At 44.6% G+C, this 15896-nt stretch overlaps 1 pseudogene; it reads right to left on the bottom strand.

The window, feature by feature from the left end:
• Window positions 1-2101: 2101 nt before the first annotated feature.
• LOC120850729 lies at window positions 2102-5289 on the bottom strand (annotated as a pseudogene).
• Between the last annotated feature and the right edge of the window lie 10607 nt (window positions 5290-15896).

Below are 15896 nucleotides of genomic sequence, written 5' to 3'. Positions count from 1 at the left end.
AGCTGCAGAAGCGTGGTGTGACCTGAACTATAACTTTCAGCAGTCACAATAGTAATATTTTCACTAAAGGCAAAAAATGTCATTACCATTTTTGCTCACTAGCAATATTGTATAAGTGTGAACAGCAAGCACTTTTCAATATTTAGGTGGAACTACCAGGCGATGGATACTGAAGAAGCTTTCAGAACATTCCATCTTGGCGATGGAGACATGTTCAATACCAAGGTCGTTTCTATGGTACTACAATAATGCAATGTGCGCAAGAGACAGCAAACAAATAATCGAGATCACTGTAAAATACCAAAGGGTGAGGGAAAGCTGCAGAGAACACATGTGGTTTAAAGATAATGTCAGAAGTTTGGAGACGCTCATATAAGATCTGTATATCTGAAAACCGGAACTGTTTCAAGAGAGGAAAATGCACAGCACTTGACGTGTATTTCCAAAGATGCTGGAGAAATCGGAACTAATTGGGAAATAATTATCTTAGGAGACATGCCCAATAAGAAGACTTCGACGGGAGGTGCTACAAGAATTCTGCAATGCTATTGATCGAGTGCTTGTTAACGCCCAAGTAAAATGCAATGAAAAAATAATGTGAGAGAAACAATTCACATTAAAAAACTGATTACTGTCTAATGTTTAGCAAACTGTATAACAGATTAGGACATATGAAAAGGGATGAAGGCACGAAAAGCTTAGGAAGTGATCATGAGCGACTTAAAATAAAGTTTGGTACGTACACCTAAACGATGCCTAACTACAAGAAGTATCAGAACAAATTAAGACCATAGTATCCAGACAACTGGACAGAGAATGGACATTTGACAATTTAGTAAAAACTTCTAAAAGAGAGTTAGAGAGGTTCAAAATCAAACAAACAAAAAGAAGGAAAAACACCAAAAAGATGGTGGGACAGTGAAGGGTGGCCATAGCAGGGCACAAGAGGCCTCAAGGGAACACATATGGGCAAAGAAAAGGGGAGACACACCTGTTGAGGTAGCACCGAAATGAAATACATTCCAAGAAAGAAAAAGAGAGGAATCTGCTCTAACCCAGGCCAAGATTGGTAGAGCTGGAGGGTAGTGGATGATGGAGGTAAATCAAAATTATAGGAATGCAGCAAAAAAGTTCTGGGAGCACATTAATGTACAGGGAAGAAAAACAGAAGGGTTCCATTATTCATTGACCACACAAACGAGGATAAGTGTAGAGGGCAAGGAGGCAAGAAAATTTATTAGAAAAACGATCCAGGCAACATTCACAGAGCTTAAAGCGAATGACATTGGACAGAACACAAAGAGCAACACAGCACAGGATGAGACAATGGGACAGAGCAGAAAGTAAAGTACCTGCTGGAATAGCGACAGGCCCAGGTGGCATAGGAATGAGACTAGTCAAGACACTAGGAACAAAAAGCAAATTAAAGTTAAGACAGACAACTGATCAAATAATAATAGGGTGAGAGATACCCCAATGATTGGAGACTAAGCAGAATGAGATTAGTATATAAGGGCAAGGGAAATAAGGATAGCATAACCAGGGTTCATGCTGGCATCGAAGACAAAAATTAAAAGGTTTTCAAGGACTTTCAAGATCCAGCTAAAATATTTTTAAAGACCATGTTGAGAGCCTTACTTAGACAAAACACAATTTTAAATGTGTTACGAATGTAATATTTATTGCACGAGACAAGATAAAAAGGGTTGTTCCTTTTTTTATGCTAGATTCAAGGAAGTGCACAAACAACACACGCTGCCATGTCCCATTTGTTGAACAAAAAATACACACCAAACAAGCACTCATCCAATACTCATGGTAGTTCAGATTGCTTTTTCTGGGCTTCGAGGTTGATGTTCAGAATTTCCTGTGCCTTGCTTTTGGCAGCCTTCCTTAGGATGTTGGATTTCATGATCCATGCAAGGTCACTCGTGGCTTCTGCCTTCTCTGCAAAAGTGTCTGCTGAACCCGTCAATTCAGCAACAGCTACTACCAGTTTCTTCTTCTTTCTCAATCTTTCAACTTCTTCGTCAATGCAGCACCTTTTCACCTGCCTTGCACCTTCAAGCTCCCGCTTTTTCTTGGCTTCTAGAAAAGCATGTTAATTCTGCCTTGTAGAGGCCACGAATGTCCTCAGTTCCTTCATAATTTGCACACTAAGGATGCCACCTGCCTCGTTTACAGCGTCACATACAATTCGTTGCGAGACGTAGGAAATTTCTTTCATGTTTTCCACAGCGACCTGGCGATTGACACTGAATCCTCCCTCAACACTTGCTTGACCATGACTGAGGACAAGCAGAAGTTTAACGACTTCTCACAGTTTACTCTAGGACGAACTGATCTTCAGGAGGTCATAGAAAAACTTGTCCAAGGTGTCCGAAGTTTCTTCAAGCAGTTGCAAGTCGTGCCTTTGATTTTGCAACAGCACAGTATCTCTTTGATGATCACTGATCATTTTTGTCGGAATGAGCGAGTTCAAAACTTTTTTGATGCCTTCCAGACACTCATCTGGCTTTGAGTGCATTTGCCTGGGGTCTAGTGAAGTAAGGCCCCCTACTAGTATGCATAATCACAGTGGGCTCTTCTCAAGTATCTTCTTTGTTACAGCAACAAGGAATTGCTTAGATTGTATCCTAAATGTAAATGCATCTTTTGCACTTACTTTGAACCTTTTCAGAATCTGTTCAACCGCATGGTTGATGTCCACTTTCTCAAGTGGGGTGTGGTTGTTTGGATCACCCATGCCAATCTTCAGCATGCTGGTGATGCCTGTTGCCAAGCGCAGAACTGAGCACTTTAAAATTGTGTTATAAGCTTTCTCACCACACTTTCAAGGTCTTTTGAAAGGAAGAATACCAGTGGCTGGTCGGTCTGCTAATCCACGAGAAAAGGCCGAAGCATCACATGGCAACCCCAAGAGCAAAGTTAAGCTTTGCCAGCACTAATGGATCATCACAAAAGTCAGACAGGCATTGAAAGGAAGCACATTTTGGAAGATTCACTTCTTTCTTTCTTGCGGATTCCACATACTTCTTTAGATCAGGCCAAAGAAGCAAAGCACGTTCAATAACTGGAACATTCTCGACCCATCAATGTGCAACTAACTGGCACGCAAACAGTGTCTGCTTGGTTACAGTTATAAAGTCCTGCCTTCGTGCTGGGGCGTCCTGAAACAATGTGTTTAGGCTTAAGAGCAGGCCATCTAGTCCCCACTTGCTGTCTGTGCATGTGACGCCTGCTTTGTAAGCATTGTGTACTGTGTGCAAGCCACAGCTGCCTAGATCTAAATACTGGATCCGATAATTCAGCTGCAGGTGTTCTTGCAGACCTCTGAAAGCCTTCAAGTTGACATTCGGTCGATTCATTGACAGTTGGACGATCTTCTCCAACAGCAGAGGCTCCAGGGCACTCAGCAGTTTCTCTTCAATGTCTTGCGACTTTGAATGGCCCATAAACATGGACGTGCAATATCACGTGGCGACCTTGTGCGACGCATCCCAGTTCTTTATGAGAACATCCATCTGTTTCTGTTGAAAGTAGTCATTCAGGGACTCATCGAAGAGGACAACATAATAGTCGCATAAATCTACCTCTCGCTGGAGAGAAGATAAGATAAAAGGTCTGAGACCATGGCACACGACAAACAAAGGCTTCTGCTCTCCGCAGGAGAAGGCTCGAGCGACTTCGCTGTCGGGAAGCATTCTTCTGAACAAGTCACTTGTCTGTGAACAGGACTTGTAGGAATAGTGCGATGCAGTAACTTTTAGTGTCTACAGAATCTCTGCATTAGTCACTAAATCATGCGTCTTGCACACACTGTCCAAGTCCGACAACTGTGATGGCACTGGATCCACAGATGTTGGGCTCATGGACGATTCATTTACAGAGGGCTCCATGAAGTTCTTGATGGGGTTACAATGCCGCCTTCACGTTGTCGTCGTGTTTGGCGCTTTTCAGAGGACTTTTCGGCGCCGACTCTTCCATAGCAGCAATGTCAAATGTTTTTGAGCAAGGACTGCATTTAGCCCGATTTGGATTTGTCGGGTCTGGTACAAATCAGTGCCAATAACTGTCATTGCTCAGAAGGAAATTGCATTTTCCTGGCATTATTTCTCACTTGCAGTCACTGCAGTAATTCCAACCAAACACATTACATGCTGCACAAACCACGCCAATTTACGTTCAAGCTACGACGGCAACTTCTGATCTCTTACCGGAATAACACAAAGGAGTTGATTGGATAATGATCCAGCTATGCCCTTCGGAACCGATACTGATTCATGTGTGGCCAGGCATTCAAAAACATCAGGTAAATGTTTTGTGTTTTAAATACAAGGGCTTCCTTGTAAAGTTGTAATGAGAATTCACGGGGTACACTAAGTGGGAAGTGGTTTTTCAAACACGAAATGGTTGTCTTCTCAAACACAAGAATCAAGGACTTTCAAGGATCTGTAAAAATTCCAGGACTTTCAAGGCCTTGAAAACACTACTTTTAACTTCCAAGGCTTTTCAAGGATTTCAAGGACCCGCACAAACCCTGGTAACATCATACAGCCCAATAGTAGTAGCTTCGGTCCTGTACAGACTAGCAATGCAGGCAGTATAAGGAATGGAAGAATGGGCTGAAAACATTTTAGGTGAGCTACAGAACAGGTTCTGAAGAGATAGAAGGTTAGATAGTAACTTTTTAATCATCACTCAATGTATAGAGGTGATGCAGATGAGTAAAAAAAACTGTTACGGATAGCATTTCTACATCTGCAGACTTATACAAGGGAAGTCCCTTCCTGAAACGTGTAATAAAGCCTCTACAGCTGTTGAAACCTTTTTCTACATTTACGACTTTCTTGGTGAACACTTGTTCATAAATACATTTAATCTATTTTATCTTCATCAAGCGTTAACAGCAGCGGGGGCTTACCTACGGTTGCAACCATTGGAGACTCCTTCACGAAGCATCTTCTGAACTCTCTCCCAGAGGAATATATCTTCTATCAGTTTGCACCCAAATGCAAGCTTGAAAACTGCCTCAATATTCTGGACGATGTGCCGCCATCCATAAAAGTCTTCATCTTCGTCATTGGCTCGCAAAGTGTTGCGGGAGTCTGTATCCACGCACGCATGGAGCAGGTTCATACACTTCTTGATTATCTGCGTTCTTCGAGACCTGGTGCCGTGGCTGTCTTCTTGAGCATTCCCCCACGACTTCCAGACCTTTACCAAGGGTGCTTTGACCCTCAAGCACTGGGCGAGATTAATGTTCGTGTCCACGCGCTGAATCACCATTTGTGGTACCTGTCAATTGTCAACAAAGATGTGAGATTAGCCACCCACCATGAGATAGAGTGGTGGTCCGGGGAGTTGCTGGCGAGTGACGGACTGCACCCCCACCAATTTGGAGTCAAGTGGATGTCGAAGACCCTGCGGCATGTTATCCACTGCCGCCTCGGGGCTCTCGCAACCGGAGAGTTACCCCAGCTTCTTGTGGCTACCTTGTGAGAACGCCATGTTATGGTTCAGACGCTCGTGAAGGCGTCTGCCTCAGTCGCGGGCTCCTTGCCGGTTTCGGTTGGGACCCTGGCCCCTAGGCCAACCGAGGGGACAAGTCAAGTACCTCCTTCTCCGGTTGAGCCAACTCTCTATGATGGAGGACCCAATTCAGACACCATGCGACAACTTTCCATCGTGCGGTGCTCGACGACAGCGGAAAACCTGGCACGTTACCGGATGTCCGCGATGAACGCATCGTCACGATTTCTCCTCGGGGCATTTACCGTCCAGCCCGTTGTTGACGATCAAGTGCAGCGTCCTGGATCCACTGACCGGCCTCCTGTGCCTCCCAAGCCATATGTACCAACAAAACTACCACTCAAGCCATATGTACCAACAAAACTACCACTCCAAAGCAAGGGAATGTCCACCGACCGCCCCCCTGTGCTGCCGAAGTCAACCCGTTCGCCTAATTTTCCGCCCCAACTTACGCCGGTGTCTCCGGATCACCCACCTGTGGCGCGGCTTTGTGGCACGGCGTGGGCTTTGCCGCACAATCTACTCTGACAATGCCAAAACCTTCCATCATGCTGCTGGTGAATTGAAGAGACTGTGGAGAGCGGCTCGTGATCAGGAGATGCTCAACTACCTGGCTCAGTAGGGAATTGAATGGAAATTTATTGTGGAAAGAGCAGCTTGGTGGGGTGGCTTTTGGGAGAGGATGGTGCGCTCAACAAAGGCACCACTGAAGAAGGTGCTTGGGAGCAGCTACGTCACGTTTGAGGAGTTATGCACTATACTGGCGGATATCGAGGCTGTGATAAATTCCTGCCCCTTGACGTTTCTCTCCTCTGACGTGAATGAACCAGAGCCGCTGACCCCAGCACATTTTCTTATTGGAAGACGTCTGACCTCTCTGCCAAGTCACGGAGAACAACCGACATTGTCCACTAGAAATGAGCTAACACATCGGTGGAAATACCGCTAGCGATTGTCGGGCTCCTTGTGGAAGCACTGGCGCACGGAGTATTTGTGAGCATTCAGATCGAACCACCACCCTGCTCCCTCAGACTCGAGTGACCTTCGCATCGGTGACTTTGTGTTGCTTCATGATGACTTCCATCCCCGACAAATGTGGAAGGTCGGCCGCATTACCGCGGTATTTACTGGGTGCGATCGACATATCCATTCCTATGCGAACCAGTTGCCTGGTGGAACCGCGGTTCGACGACCAGTCCAGCTTCTCCATCCGCTGGAGGCCAGGAGTAAATGAGCTCTGCTCATTTCGGCGGGGAGGATGTTGAATATTGCACGACGGATCGCGTCGCTTTCCCCCATGAGAGGAGCAGGCATTGGCGCAAGGCCGGCTTCCCGAATCCCTTGCAAGATGGAGGCATTGGAGAGAACCATGGAGGGACATCCGGGGCCCTGGGCCCCTCGACGAGGATGACGTGTTGTGACGAAGAATGCTTCTTTTGTGTGTCATAGAGAGCGTACTGTGCTGATTGCCGTTGAGATTGTAAAATTTGTAAATAAACCTTTTGTTAGCTGCTGGAGGACCAGCAACGTTTATCAACGAACAAGTATCCTTCATAGTAGGTTTATTACACAACCTAATTAATGAAAGCTGCAGCATGGTCTGCTTATTAGGATAAACATATCTGGCATGGTAAATTATATTGGGAATAAAACATTGTTGCATTTATTTCAGAGCACCAGCTCCACACAGGTAGTCAAGCGCGTCATCGCCTTAAAATCCCTCATAAAAGCCAGCTACTTCTAAACACTTGGCAAGTTTAATACATACCCGAATTGATGTGAGCAGCAGCGTAATCTGCTTATGCAATAAACATATCTAGCATGCTAGCTTATTTTAGTGGCCATAAAAAGTAGGGGTGCGCGGATATTCGAAATTTCGAATATGAATCAAATAATGTCCCTATTAAATCGTATTCGATCCAAAATTGCCTCTTCGGAAGTTGCTGATTATTCGGCCGCGGCCAAATATTTGGAGAAACTGCGAATATTGGGTCAAGTAGCGAATAATCTGAACGCCGCGCAGGCATTGAAAAATCTGAAGTATAAAAGAATATGTTTATTCACCAAAAGTTACGTATCTGTTTTTGTTGAACATAAAAAAAAAAAAACTCCCCAAAATCTGCCTCATGACACCAGAGCAGTTTCGGTTTCTTTTTCGCTTTCTTTTGCCAGTCAATTTACATGATTCGATTGCAAGTTGCATCTGATATGTATTATCTAGTCATATGCTGTTATATTTTTAAATGTCATTATCTATATATGGCCACAGTATCAGTTGTGTCCTTCATACGCTAAGGTCATTACCAGTCTATTTGTGAGACAAAATTCTCAGTTGCATCTTTGTCATGCTGTTTAGTTATGGACTGTTTCATTGTTTTATTTACTCCTTTTACATGGGTAATCACTGGTCAATTTGTAAGGACTTTTTAGCTTTTTTTTACATGCTGCCTAGACAGATCCAGTTTTATTTATTTCCTAGGATAAAAGTACATCACTGGGCCAAAATATAATAAAGGCATTATTATTTGCATGTTCGTCTTCTTTTTTCCATTTTTTCATACTGCAAACATATTCAATTCAATATTTGAAGGTGCTTTTTATTGATATTCGTATTTGTTTCAAATTCGAGAATATCAATATTCACACACCCCTAATAAAAAGCTGTAGCATTCCTTTCAGAGCACCGACTCCACTGCTGAGCACATGACTGCTTCGACCTCAACGTCAGGGCCAGCTGCTCTTGAACACTCGGTAAGTTTATTAAACAACCTGATTAATGCAAGCTGCAGCATGGTCTGCTTATTAGGATAAACGTATCTGGCATGGTAACTTATATTATATGGCGTAAAACATGATTGCATTTATTTCAGAGCACGAACTCCACACCAGAAGTCGAGCGCGTCATCGCCTTAAAATTCTACTTCTGAACACTCGGTAGGTTTAATACATACCTGAACTGATTTGAGCAGCAGCGTAATCTGCTTAATGTAATTAACACATCAAGCATGCCAACTTATTTTAGTGGCCCTAAAAAGCTGTTGCATTTCTTTCAGAGCACTGACTCCACGCAAGAGGTTGAGCACATCATCCCTTTGGCCTCAACTTCAGGGGCAGCTGTTCCTGAACAATCGGTAAGTCTAATAGATAACCTAAGTGATGTAAGCAGCAACGTGACCTACTTAATGTGAAAAGCATATCCTGTGTGCTGGAGATAAAAATTGCATTTCTTTCAGAACACCGACTACATGCAAGCTAGAAGTCGAGCAAATTGTTGACTTGGCCTCAACATCATGGCAGTCTACTCCTAAGCACACAGTAGGCTTAATTCAAAACCTAATCGATGTGAGCAGAAGCCTGGTCTGCTTTTGGGATAAGCTTGTTGTCTGGATTGATAGACTGCTTTTATGTACAAGCAACTGATCATCGCAGCCAAATGCAGTCAGATGTGTGCCACCAGGGGGTCCGGTGGGAAAACCGATGCCCTCGCAACCAAGCCTACTCGACATCCAAAACTCCAGCTGCAACTCCTGCTCTTCATGGTGGTTATAGCTTTGAGGATCAAGACATCTTTTTTTACACTGGTCTCCATGGAGATGCCTTCAAGGAGCTGGTGAAGGTTGTGCCACAGTTTTCAACAACAAATTTCAAGATGCCAGTTGAGCAGCAGGTTTTGCTCACCCTAATGAAGTTGAGGCTCGGCCTTATATATGGCGATCTGTTGAGGAGGTTTGTGGTTTCTACTGTAGGGAACATTTTTCGTGCTATGCTTGCTAGACTAGGGCAAGTCCTAAGGAATGTAGTGCTGTAGCTCTCCCGAGAGACAATCTTCAGGAACATTCCGCGATCCTTTGAGGAGAATGGTTTTACAGGCACTAATTGCATCTTGAGTTGCACCGAGGTGTTCTTGCAGCAACCGAAAAAATTGCTGACTCGGGCACTGACGTATAGCTCACACAAAGGCCACAACACCGTAAAGCTTTTGGTGGCTATTGCACCCCACAGATCAGTAATGTTTGTGTTTAAGGTCTATGGTGGACGAGCACCTGACAAGCATATTGTGAGAGACTCTGGAATTATCACACATTTTGAACATGGTCATCATGAAGACTCCGTCTGAAAGTTGTACGGGACGGTCGTGTTTTTCCAAGCTCCCAGAGAGAAGCACAAGGATATGAGCAACAACGGAGCGGCTGCGTTGGACGGGACTGGCCAGTCGGGAGGGGAATACAGAATGTCCCTCCCGATTCTCACATCCGGCAAGCAACTTGCAACCACTGTCTTCCTGTGCGGCGACCCTAGGGTCGAACCTTACAAGATTGGAGACTTTGCCAGACCTCTGGGCGCTGCTATCAAGATGAAAAACGTGGTGGCTCTTGGCACCTTTCAACTGAATCACGTATGGGTGTGCACACTTCACGACATGGAAACACGGGATCGTCTCATTTCTCTCGGGGAGCTGACTGTGAAGGAGAGGAGATGCGTCATCGTCGGCCCTAATGTGACCGAGGCATCGCTTCGGGTACAGTGGCTACCAACCTACGTGAACGACGAAGATGTGAGCGACGTTTTCCGATCCTTCGGCAGGAGATGTGGCGGGCGCCGGGTGGCGAGTACGAGATTGAAACTTCTATCAGGATTGTTACTCTCTCGCTTCGTGACGGGCTGACCAGGGATGAACTGCCACACCAGGGGACAGTTTACAGCTAGTGCTGTGCCAGTGGCTGTGCGCTCCTTGTGCCAGTGGCTGGATGGCCACCTCGATGCCTACGCTGCAGGCAGCTGGGTCACATGGGACATCAATGCAGGGCTGGTGTAGGCTGTGCCGGGAAGTCGGACACACGGGGGACAACTGTGATCCAACCTATGCAACCAAGGCAAGAAAGCAGGTGACCACCCCGGCAAACATCCGACTAATGGACCATGATGAGACAGAGGAGACCAACGAGCAAAATCCGACGGCAGTGACGGCGGTGATAGCGGCTGAGCCAACAGTGGCCACAGAGGCGGTGGTGGGTCCCGGGGTCATGGCCGAGAAGTCGGAGCCACGTGTTCGTGACAAATCGGAAACTGGTAAACAAGGGAAACCCGACACGCCGAAAGCCGATGCTTCGGAGGACACGGCCACTTCGACGCAGTCAGCAGCAAAGGTGACCGCTTCGCCAGCGGGAGCAGCCGCTCCGGTGGTTACCTCCAAGCTGGGTCCTACACCAAAAACCTGTTCCAGGGAAACGAGGGTGCCGATCAGGCAAAGTTTTAGGCAACAAAGGACCAAGGACGAATAGGCCCTCGAGCATCGGCTCCCTCTCATACTCATTTTCTCCGTACTGTCGTGCCGTCGATGGGGATTAGGGAAGACCAGCCCTGGTACGCTTGGTGAGCGTCATGTCTTGGTCTCCGTCGAGAAATTTGTTTTTACTTCGGTCTTTATTTGCTTCCTGCTTTTCTTTTTTTTCTTGCTTTATTTCTTAGTCTGCGATGTTCTTGTCCGTCAGAGCCTACCTTTTCAGATGTCTGCCATTCACCAATCAAGCTTCCACCCTCTTGGTGGGAAGCTTCCCCTGCTACCGACGTTTGACCTTCCTTCCCCTGTATGAATGTGCGGTAGAGAGGTAGCAGAATTTTCGCGAATGGACTGAGTTTTGTTTATGGGTTTCGTAACTCGCCAATTTTTATTTCTATTTTGTGTTAATGGCTACTAACGCTTCTTTCTTTTTTGGTGATGTTGACGATACTTTTAGTTTGCAGTCAAAATGCAGTTATTACCGATTCAGGTTCTTTTAAACACTTCAATCAACTGCGCGATAAAAGGCAATTTTCTTTGTTTCATTTGAATGCGTGAAGTTTAAGAAATAAACACGAAGGTATGTTACTAGATCAGTTAAACCATAATTTTGATATTTTAGCTTTTACTGAAACTTGGTTTTCAAATGACTACGATGTCGTTCACTTCGCGGGATATGGGTGCACGTCAATATCCTGAGACAATATAAAGGAAGGGGGTGTGGCACTGTACGTAAAGGAACACCTAGATATAAATGTTGTGTCAGAATTCTCTATAATTAACCCCCATTATGAGTCTCTCATGGTAAAGTGTGCAGGTATTATAGTTGTCGTTGTGTATAGACCTTCGGGTACAGTAGCTACGTTTTTAGAATTCCTGGAAAATACCCTGGAATGGTGCGTGCAAATCGGTGAACATGCTATTATTTGTGGTGACTTTAATATAGGGGTGATTTCAGATAAGATCGAACAGGGGGTGGCTGGTCGACCTTTTTATTTTGCTTCATAATTTTATATGTTGTTTCCCGATGTCTAAAATAAACGAAATCAGAATTATTTTCACCCAGAAAAAAAATTGTCAAACGCAAAAAATCATACATCACGTAGAGGTGGAAAGTCGCATTTGCTTGCATAGCCGGAGGGGGCAACTTTGGTGATTAATAACTAAAGTTATACTTCTTAGGTGAGTTTCATAATATTTTAGTATAATCTGTATGTATTTAGCAATTCGAAAAAAAATATTGTTATTGTTTAGTATGTTTAAAAAAATAAATAAAAAACATCAATTTCGGCTCCTTGACCGTTTTTTCTCCAACTTTGGAGGCCTGTATCTTAGGAAATAATTTAGTCAGAAACGTCATATTTTCATTTAATACCCTACTCATAAATAGAAGTACATTCGCTAAAATTCAAATTTATTTAGGTGCGGGTTGGGGAGATTTTGGCAAGCAAACATGAGACAAGCACCAAAATAAAAAAATCTTAAGGGCGATTTAAAAAAAAAAAAACGTTCTCGATTTTTTTTAAACTCTGACCGGTCAGTCTACTCTATTCGGGGATTAATATCCATTAAAAACATGTTGCATTATATTGATGGTGTAATAGATACAGCACCTCTACCGAACCCCTTCTGCGAAGCTCGGCACGGTGTACCCCTGTGGTGCGACGCAGTTATTGCGACTTTAAGAGAAAAGTAATTTTTTTATTCATTCGAGTATAGCCAGTAATAGTTTGCCACATCTTTTGCACGTTATAATAAATTGCGCATTATATAGAATAAATTACACAACAAATACAGGGTGATTTTAGACACGATCGAAAAGAGGGTGGCTGGTCGACCTTTTCAATTTGGGTCATAATTGTATATGTTATTTCCTGATGTCCGAAATAAAATAAAAAAATAGGATTATTTCCACCCAGAAAAAAAAATCGTCGGACGCAAAATGTCGCACATTACGTAGAAGTGGAAAGTCTCATTTGCTTGCGTAGCCGGAGGGGTAAAATTTGGTGCTTAATAACGGAAGTTATACTTCTTAGGTGAGTTTCACAATTTTTAGGCACAATCTATGTGTACTTAGCAGTACAAAAGAAATATTGTTATTGTTTATTATGTTTAAAAAAATCACAAAAAAACATCAATTTCGGCTGTTTGACTGTTTTCCCCAACTTTGCAGGCCTGTATCTTAGGAAATACTGTCGCCAGAAGAGTCATATTTTAAATCAATACGACACTTATAAATGGAAGTAAATTACCTAACATTCAAATCTGTATTGCGTGGGTTGGGGGAATTTCGGCAAGCAAACACGAAACAAGCACCACAATAAAAATATTTTCAGTGCGACTTAAACAAAAAAAAAGGTTCTTTATTTTTTTTTAACTCTACTCAGCCATTCTACTCTATCTAGCGGTTAATATCCATTAAAAACATGTTGCATCATATTGATGGTGCAAGGGATACAGCTCCTCTACCGAGCCCCTTATCCGAAGCTCGGCACAGGGTGTCCCTGTGTTGCGACGCAATGATTGCAACTTCTTATTTTGTGAAAAGAGAGAATATATATATATATATTCGACGTTCATGTGTTTGAAGTTAACCTTTGGGCATCCACTCTTTGGCGGGTATTATGTGGGGTGTTGCTTGGTTTTGTGGACGCAGGAGGGTCAACATGTGTTTGCTTAGATGTAAATCTGGTTAAACGTTTCGTTTTCTTTTTTTCTTTTTGCTTTTCTTCAGTGCCGTAAAGTGTAAAAAAGCGTAAAATGAAGAGAAAAAAAACGGCAAAAAAAGAAAAAAAAAACTAAAGCATACAAAAATGTGTTGTTGTTATCGCAGAGAGGGTGAATTATTTCCAGATATCCGGTGTCGGTATTTTCTTGGAAGGGCAAGTTGGGAGGTGGGGAAGGACTTTAGGCTGCCTGTGTCGGTCGGAAAACTGTTTTGGGGACGGGGAGGGAAGGGGGTTGGCCGGCTTGCTTAGTGATGGGCGTCTTGGCATGTGGAGAGCCAGCAAAGGGGAGGAGGGAGGCGAGGCTATCTATCGGGCGTCTGAAGGTCGGTGGTTAGGGCTTCCTAATAAACTGGAAGAGACTACAATCTTTCGGCGCTGAGTTGGTGATCGTTCTGTGTTGCCCTCTTCGTCCTCCATCTGGAGTCTACCAAAATGTTGGGAAGCAATAAACGTTGCCGCCAAGTTGGACGGCGGTGATTAGGATCTGCTTGGATGTGGACAAACCCTCAAAGTAAAAGGGATTAGTGGGAAGCAGGGTTTTGGGCAGATAGCGAAAAGGCGGCGTTTCTTTTGGGGAACCGATACGAGTGACGGTGTGACTCAAGGACGCCTTTCAGCAGAAAACATAGATATCTGCATTCGACCCTGAATAGTTTCACCGCTGTCTATTTCCTTTGCCCGGAGACTTTCTCTCTTTCTTTCTTTGCGACGATTGGAGCTTCGTTGCGGGAGTAATTTGTGTAGTTCTGTGTATAATTGTGTGCTTCGAACGAAGGAGCGTCCCTGTTTCAACTTGTCTCTAACCTGCGTTACTCCGGCTCAGCCACAGTTTAAACCCGCAATTTTGTTCCTTTACTTCGTGTTGACTTTTTATTCATAATGAGCTCGTTATGGCGACAACACAGCTCGGAGCGAGTGTTTTGCGCAGATTACCTTGCAAAGCACAAAAAGAAGATCCCGATGCAGCGAAATTTTCGCAGTGTGAGAGAGCTTGATGTGGACTGTTTGAAGTGAATTCTCCCGTCTGGCAGCTCCATGGAAGTGAGCAAGCTGGACTACCTGTGCTACAATTGCTTTACGCATTTCACCAAGCAAATATCTTTGCGAAGCTCAGAGTTGGGCGGTGACAGCTTTATGCCTCCTGAGGAGGCCATTGAAGACCTCAACCGCAGCGTACGTTCAACGTTTGTGTCACCACTAAGACCACCAAGTGAAGTAAGAAGTCGAGACAGGCCTGCCTATGTAAAGAGGAAACAGACGGAGTTGGAGCAGGTTGTGACTTAGAATTCGCGCTCCAGGATGCGTCTTGCGTACGATGAAAACGTGGCATCGGGGTCGTCGGAGCAAAAGTGCTCCACATGCACCGAGTGGGCGGACAACATTCGCCGCGCCTTTGCGACCACAGCCTCTCCCCGGGAACGCTGTCAATTGCTGACCCTCCTGCCATCAACCTTGACAAGAAATGAAGTCCAGAAAATCATCCCAGAGGCATCGATCTACATCATTAATAGGTCCCGGAAGCTGAGGGAGGACCACAACGTGTGGTATGTGCCCGATCCCTATACAAGGTGTAAGGTGAGCCCTGAAAACATATCTGCAGCGGTTGAGTACTACATGAAAGACGAGTTAGAGTGTTCTAGGCAGAGTCCCAATCAGAAAGACGTCATTTCCGTTGTGCTCGATGGCCAGAAAACGCTCAAGCCGAAACGTTTTATGACACGGTCAATCAGAGAAGCGTTTCGTGTATATAAAAGTGACCATCCCGACTCCGGCATCGGATTGACGAAGTTTTACTCCCTGCGACCCCGATGGGTTAAATGCAAACCCCAGCAAGAAGCGTGCGTTTGTGTGTACTGCGCAAACTACAACCTCTGTGTCGCCTCTCTACAAAACGCTTCTGGCTCACAACTTGACGCAGCGGAATTGAACTCTGCATTCATTTGCAACCCGCCATCGCGCCAGTGCCTTTTAGGCGAATGTGACCATTGTCCCAAAGGCCAGTCTCTCACACTCGAAAAACTCAACATTTCCGAGGATGAAGAGATAGTTTTGGCAGCATGGGAGTCAGGCGAGCTCGTGAAAAAGACTTTAGATCCGGTCACTTTTCTGGAGGAGCCTCGTGTGTCTGTCTCAAGGTGGATCATTCACAACCATATCAGACAGACGCAAGGCAAAGTCATCTATGAAGCAAAGCAGTGCGCGCAGCGTGGTAGCATTGTCTTCCACTTTGACTTCGCTGAAAACTGGACTGTTATCCTCCCTGACGAGATTCAAGCGTACCACTGGAAAAAAAAAACAGGTCTCAATATTTATGTGTGTGGTGACTACTAGAAAATCGACATACAGTTTTGCCG

The sequence above is a fragment of the Ixodes scapularis genome, unplaced genomic scaffold, assembly GCF_016920785.2.
Source record: "Ixodes scapularis isolate PalLabHiFi unplaced genomic scaffold, ASM1692078v2 PGA_scaffold1__304_contigs__length_218370807, whole genome shotgun sequence".
Taxonomy (NCBI): Eukaryota; Metazoa; Arthropoda; class Arachnida; order Ixodida; family Ixodidae; genus Ixodes; species Ixodes scapularis.
This window is presented reverse-complemented; position numbering and strand designations above follow the sequence as displayed.